The sequence below is a fragment of the Penaeus chinensis genome, chromosome 18 (assembly GCF_019202785.1).
Source record: "Penaeus chinensis breed Huanghai No. 1 chromosome 18, ASM1920278v2, whole genome shotgun sequence".
NCBI classification, from domain to species: Eukaryota; Metazoa; Arthropoda; class Malacostraca; order Decapoda; family Penaeidae; genus Penaeus; species Penaeus chinensis.
This window is the reverse complement of record NC_061836.1, coordinates 26,564,533-26,572,032: the sequence shown is the minus strand read 5'-3', so window position 1 is coordinate 26,572,032 and position 7,500 is coordinate 26,564,533. Positions and strand designations below refer to the sequence as shown.

The window sequence follows — 7,500 nt, the reverse complement described above, 5'->3', positions numbered from 1 at the left end:
TATATATATATTTATATATATATTTATATATATATTTATATATATATATATTTATATATATATTTATATATATATTTATATATATATTTATATATATATTTATATATATATATATTTATATATATATTTATATATATATTTATATATATATTTATATATATATTTATATATATATTTATATATATATATATTTATATATATATTTATATATATATTTTTATATATATATTTATATATATATATATTTATATTTATATATATATTTATAAATATATATATAATATACATAAATATACTTATATATACATAATATATATATATAATATACATAAATATACATATATATACATAATATATATAAATATATATATAATATATATAAATATATATACATATATCTATATATAGCCATATATCTATATATATATATACACACACACATGGATCTATCTAAATACATATATACATATATCTATATATACACATCTATATATAAACACTCATACATATACAATATATATACACACATATACAATATATATACACACATATACATATATCTATATATATACACAAATCTATATATAAACACACATACATATATAATATAAACACACACACACACATATATATTATATACACACACACACACATATATATTATATACACACACACACACACATATATATTATATACACACACACACACACACACATATATATATATATAATATATATAATATATAATATATAATGAATATATGTATGTATGCATTCATTTATGTATATATGTACTTGTATTCTCATGACACGCTATATACAAGAAACCATAGTTTCGTTATCAGTACATCATAATATAAAGCATATTCATATTCCTAAATAACCTGCATTGAAATTTACAGCATAACGAATTAAAAAAAAAAAAAAAAATGCCCCGCAAAAAGATATTCGACATGTAACCACACTGAGAACAGTAATAAGTTGGTTTTATAAGGCGAGCATCCGGGTATGCCCGTTCCTTCAAAACATGCCTGTCTCATGTAAAGGTATTAGCTTTCCTAAACCTTAGAGATAAAAGTAGGAGTAGAAGTAGTAGTAGAAATAGTAGAAATAGTAGAAATAGTAGAAATAGTAGAAATAGAAATAATAGTAGAAATAATGATAGTAGTAGTAGTAGTAGTAGTAGTAGTAGTAATAGTAATAGTAATAGTAATAGTAATAGTAGTAGTAGTAGTAGTAGTATTGGTAGTAAAAGCAGTAGTATTGGCAGTATAAGTAGTAGTAGGAGTAGTAGCCGAAGGACTTGGGGTTGTGCTCGACCAGCCCTTTCCAGTCCCCTCAAGTGTGACTGGCATATCAGCTGGGGTCGAAGTCCGGGGCGGTAAGGAACTGCCCCCCCCCCCCCCCCCCCACGTCCACCCGAATACGCGACCAACTTGTAACACACGACGTTTATCACACGGGACTTTGTACTTCGAGTAACTTTGCTCGAAGTAGCGCGGCAAAATTGAGGAACATTATTCATTGTTGCAGAAGAGCTAGTGAAAGAAGCAGCAATCAGTAGCAGGAAGAGGAAGAAAATGGAGGAGGGAGAAAAAAAAGATGGTGATGGAGCAAGAGAAGACTACAAAAGAGAGGAAGTGAAGACAATGACCATAAGGAGTAGGTTCATTAAAAAAGAGGGGGGGGGGGGAGGGAAGAACTAAAGAGGAGGAATGAGGAAGCTAAAAATTCAGATACAGGAAAAACACAATGGTCCGGAAAATAAAAAAAATAAAACATACAAAGTAGGCGTAAATAAGGATAACGATAAAAACGACGAAGAGAGAGACACAAAAAAAAAAAAAAAAAAAAGAGAAAGAAAAAAGAAAAAAAAGAAGAAAAAAAGTTGGTGACGAAGGCTCTCTCTGAATCATTCATACCAGTTACCATGAGCTTTGTCGGACTATCTTATCCCAAGGGCCTTCCGAGGAGAGACGCAAAGCCATTAAGATTCCGCAACAAGCAATGCCAATGTCGTAAACACCTATATTTATCTCAATTACTTTTTACTTTTATTTATACCTGCATTTCACAAATTATCATCAGTCATTATCATTATCATCATTATTATCACCATTTTCACTGTCATCATCACCACCACCACATACACATACACATACAACACATACATAACACACACACACACACACACACACACACACACACACACACACACACACACACACACACACACACACACACACGCATTATATATCGAAAAAGGGCTCCGCTGCCAAAAAGTAGAGAGGGGAAATATAATATGGAATATATGCACTTCATTTTATATTTTCTCGGACACATAACGTTAACGCAGTGAACACGTTAATCACTTGCTGGTAATTAGCGACACTCATAACGGAAGAATTGTCAGGTAATGTGTCCAACTTGTGCTAACCGTGACGAAGGACACACTATTTAATGGTCGTAGCGAAGTGAAGCCTTCCTTGCAATCAGTTAGAACTTATATGTGCACTTATATGTATATGTATATTTGTATACATATATATCTATACACGTGTAAAAAAAAAATAAAAAAAATATATGTATATATGTATATATGTATATATGTATATATGTATATATGTATATATGTATATGTGTATGTATATGTATGTATATGTATATATGTGTATATGTATATATGTGTATATGTATATATGTGTATATGTATGTATATGTATATATATATATATATATATATATGTACATGTACGTATATGTATATGTATATGTATGTATATATATGTATATGTATCTATGTGTGTATATACATGCATATTTGTATATATACACGTTTATATAAATATATATAATTTATATATTTATATATTTATATATTTATATATTTATATTTATATATAAATATATAAATATATGTGTATATATATATATCTGTGTGTACTAAATCATACATACACAGACAGACAGATGTAGATAGACAATAAACAAACAAAAATAAAAACGCACACTCACACAAACTGCCTCGCCGATACCCAAATACCAAACATTCTCTACACTTTCATTCAACGGCCCTATACCGCCCACGAATTCCTAATTTGAACCAACAACCACACTTCCAAATACAGCGCAACCAGCAGCAGCGACCTTTTCGCTTTCTCCCGCACCGCCCTCGCCAGCCACAAGCCACGCACGATAGGAAGGAAGCGATATGATAATCCAATGTGGCAGACGATAGCGGCGGCGCTCGACAGGCTAGCCAGGGTCAAGTTACACCGAGCTCTATTACCTGCATCTATTATTCTTGTATGGCTTGCATTTGGAACGTTGTATATCCACATCAATAACATATACTCTGGTCGTAAACAATCTATTTCCAGAAAGAAATAACATAAATAATTAAATAAATGTACATAGATAAACAGAAAACTAGTTATATAGATATGATAGTGCATCATGTGTGTACATATATATATAATAAATAAATATATATATACACGTATATATGTATATATATAAACATTCTCTCTCCCTCTCCCTCTCTCTACCGACATATATATAATCTAAATATATGTCGGCAGAAAAAAATCACTTCGAATGTTATAAGACTCCCAATAAGAGCCTGCATTTGTTATAGTTGTAACTAACATAATTACTCGTAAAATTACTACCAATTGACAAACTATTCGACGTTAGTAATATTAATGATACAATTACTACTGATATCATTAATAACAATATAAATTAATAGACTACTATTAGGGCAGGAACAAAGCAACGTAAATTGCAACCCATAAAATTACACAGGTTAATAAAACACTATGACAACAATCACCATAATAACAACAATTATTTCCACTAAAATCTCATTAAAACACTGGCAAAATAACCTTTGGCAATGGTGTATAATGCTAACCAAAATAAAAGCTGCTGTCTCGGTAACAATAACAGGAAACCTTTCACTGTTTGCAATATGTCAATACACAATATAAAGGTTTTCAATACCATCTCCATGACAATCAGCTGAAAGGATAGGCCTGCAAAATAACTGGCTGTTTTTTCCCGTAAGTGACATCGTTCTAATAATATTGACGCGACAGAAGAGGACCACTAAGGGTAATATTTCGCTAAGCTTATATAAACCCCGACATGAATTCTATTACCAAAGTTGGTTCGTTCTTTGCATAATCGGTGCTTCGGATGACCGGCCACCAGTTCGCCAAATGAAATACAAACGCTATTTGTACAACCGAAACTTCTCCTATGCGTGGTAGCTACAGGCCTAAACTAATTCCCTTGCGCGAGTTCTATCTCTTTAACAAAATAACGAAAAAACATACAATTCTTCTCGCTGGCACGCCGTACACAAGTTAAACTGGAGTTGCGAGTTGCGGTCCGCTGCATACATAAATCGAGCTCAAGACAATACCTTGTCGTCTTTAACTACACGTGTTGCCTCTCCAGTTTGGCCGCAAAGAATTGAATGCGCCGAAAAATTATCTGAGCCTACAACTCTTCATTTTTATTACTTCTTGGTATTATCCGCACTGAATTTGCCTTGTTAGTACTTATGCTTTTTACTGCTGTCAGAAAAAAATACTCTCTCTTCCGTGGTTCATTTACTTTACATCAGAGCAGGGGGGAAATCCGTTAGAGCTGCCAAAGACCCACTTCTGGGCTACTTTGGGAATAATTCACTGTAAACTCCTTTTTGCACTTATGCAGGGTGATGGCGATATCCTGGTTTTCATTGCATTTAATCACCCGATAATGTTTAAATCTCCTTTCTTGCTTACTGAAAATCCATAGCTTCGATGCACTAAAGAAAAAAAATGAAAACTAATGATTACATACCTTAATGGTTTCGAAGAACTTAACTTTCGTCAAGAAATAACTCGTCTACCAAATTTCTGGAACAACTATGATTCAAGACATTTTTTATTCTTTGTTCCTTTAGAAAATGTCATACTTTAAAAAATACTAATTTCCTTCTGCGACTTCTTAACGGCATCACTAATTACGTTCGGCAACGACGAGCTTTAGTTAAAATATATAAACATATCAAAATCAAAATCAATGTATGTATGTACGAATTATTATATATATATATAATACATATAAAACATATAACATATATAATAAAAAAAATATATTATTATTATATATAATATACAACAAGGTGTATATATAATACATATGGTGTGGGTGTATATGTATATATGTATATATGTATATATGTATATATGTATATATGTATATATATATATATGTGTGTGTGTTTGTGTATTTGTATATAAGTCAATTTGTACACACACACACACACACACACACACACACACACACACACACACACACACACACACACACACACACACACACACACACACACACACATAATATATACAATATATATGAAAGTAGGCCTATGCTAGATCCCCCAAAATACGTCTGTGATGTGTACAAAATATTCCTGTCTTTCATGCACATTCCCCTTACAAGAGATATGGAGAGAGAAAAAAAAATTGAGATATACCCTGGATAATACATAGATATTGACCCCAATCGTCATTTCCAACGATACATTCCATGAAGTCCAGCCCCGCGAATGACCTAATTCAGTCATCACTCCCCGTTATGCAAGGCCACTTAACGCTATACTCATCTTAATGCCCATGACGCCATAAAAAAGTGCCTGTCGCATCAAAGCGAACCATAGAAATCAGCTGTTATAAAGAACCTGTCCTCCTTTAAATCGGCCTCGCCCCACGACCTGCCACACACGACACGCCAAGCTTTTGAATACATTAACGTCAGATACGCCCGTCTAAGTCGCTTTAGCAAATACCCCCAAGGCAGGGAGAGTCACGCCTTCAATACCACAGAACCAACTAATCACATGCTCGTGTATTTAAAACAGTAATGAAAAATGATACCACGGTATAGCGAGACACCTAAGGGCCGTTGAGCGAGATAACATCTTAATTGCTCTCCTCTAGACCAACAGTTTCCACTCCACGGTCCAGGAAATGGGCAATGCCTCTCACTAAAAATAGGTGTTACGGTAGCCTGCGGCGGCTTAAGGACGTAGTATAACGCTACCTCTTAATTACTCCTCTATGGACAGACCGTCTCCCGTTTATAGTTTAGGAAATACACAATAGCCTTTTATAAACATATCTACTGAGATGCCTAGCCATGAAGGGTACACCCTCTCTTGTTATCGTGTTATCAGTCCCCGTTGTCACACAAAGCTCATTGTCACCAGTCTGCACTGTACTGACTACCTAAAACGAATCAAACAACGCAAAATAGGGAAAACAAAAACAACAACAATAATAATAATAATGAAAAGGGAAACTCACATCTATCACATCAGTGACGCAAGCATGTCTTTACCTTCCACTTCTCCCGTCACTCGCTCCCCTGCCTTCCACTCCTCCCTCAGCTTACCGCCTTGACTTCCTATTTACCCCTGCCTACCCTGCCCTCCACTTCACACTGTTCACCGCCTTTACACACCTTTACTCACCGCTCTTTCTTCCACTTCACTTTTTACTCGCAGCCTTACGTTCCAAATCATCCACCCTGCCTCCTAATACACCTCTGTTCACCTGTCTGCCTTCCACTTCACTCTTTATTCACTGCCTTGCCTCCTGATAACCCTTTGCTCACGGCCCCACCATTCCCTGCACTTTTCTAATCCTCAAGCGACACTTAAATCTCCCGGATTTAATACCCTTCCATCAGCATCTATCAGTCTCACTACTGTCCTATCTCAAATGTGTCAGTTTCCTGTAATACCGTTTCCGTATCCGTTGACCCATTTTAAAACAGAGCGCGATACAGACACATGTGAAAACAGATGAAGATAGTAAAATACAGTTTCGTGAGTTTAGAAATACAAAACAAATTTACTTTTATCTAAAATAAACGTTCAAATATTGCATATCCATATACTATTTATCGGTATCTATAACAATGACACGCTAAAATGAAATGGAAATTTTACAAGATGATAATCTAGCAACTTTTCCAAGCGTGATCCGATTTCACACGTCTGACTTTACACATTCGCGTGTGCTTCTGTGTGTGTGCTTGTGTGAGTGAGTGAGTGAGTGAGTGAGTGAGTGAGTGAGTGTGTGAGTGAGTGAGTGAGTGAGTGAGTGAGTGAGTGAGTGAGTGAGTGAGTGTGTGAGTGAGTGAGTGAGTGAGTGAGTGAGTGAGTGAGTGAGTGTGTGAGTGTGTGAGTGAGTGTGTGAGTGCGCGCGCGCGTGCGCGTGTGCGTGCGTGCGTGCGTGTGTGTGTGCGCGCGCGCGTGCGTGTGTGTGTGTGTGTTAATGTGTGCGTGCGTGTCTGCGCAAGTTTAGTTACACATCTTCTAGGATTTGTATCAACATATTTTTTTTAAATAAACATTAAGGGCAGATGGTATAATATATCCTTATATTTCCACAATCGGTTATTACAGTACTCGGGGCAAGAGTATTTAGAATTAGAGAAA

General features: G+C 34.7%; 1 protein-coding gene across 2 annotated transcripts in view; it reads right to left on the bottom strand.

Annotated features, from left to right (window-relative positions):
- The window catches only part of LOC125034504, a 93,842-nt gene that overhangs the window by 15,530 nt on the left and 70,812 nt on the right, over positions 1-7,500 (bottom strand). The window lies entirely within an intron of this gene.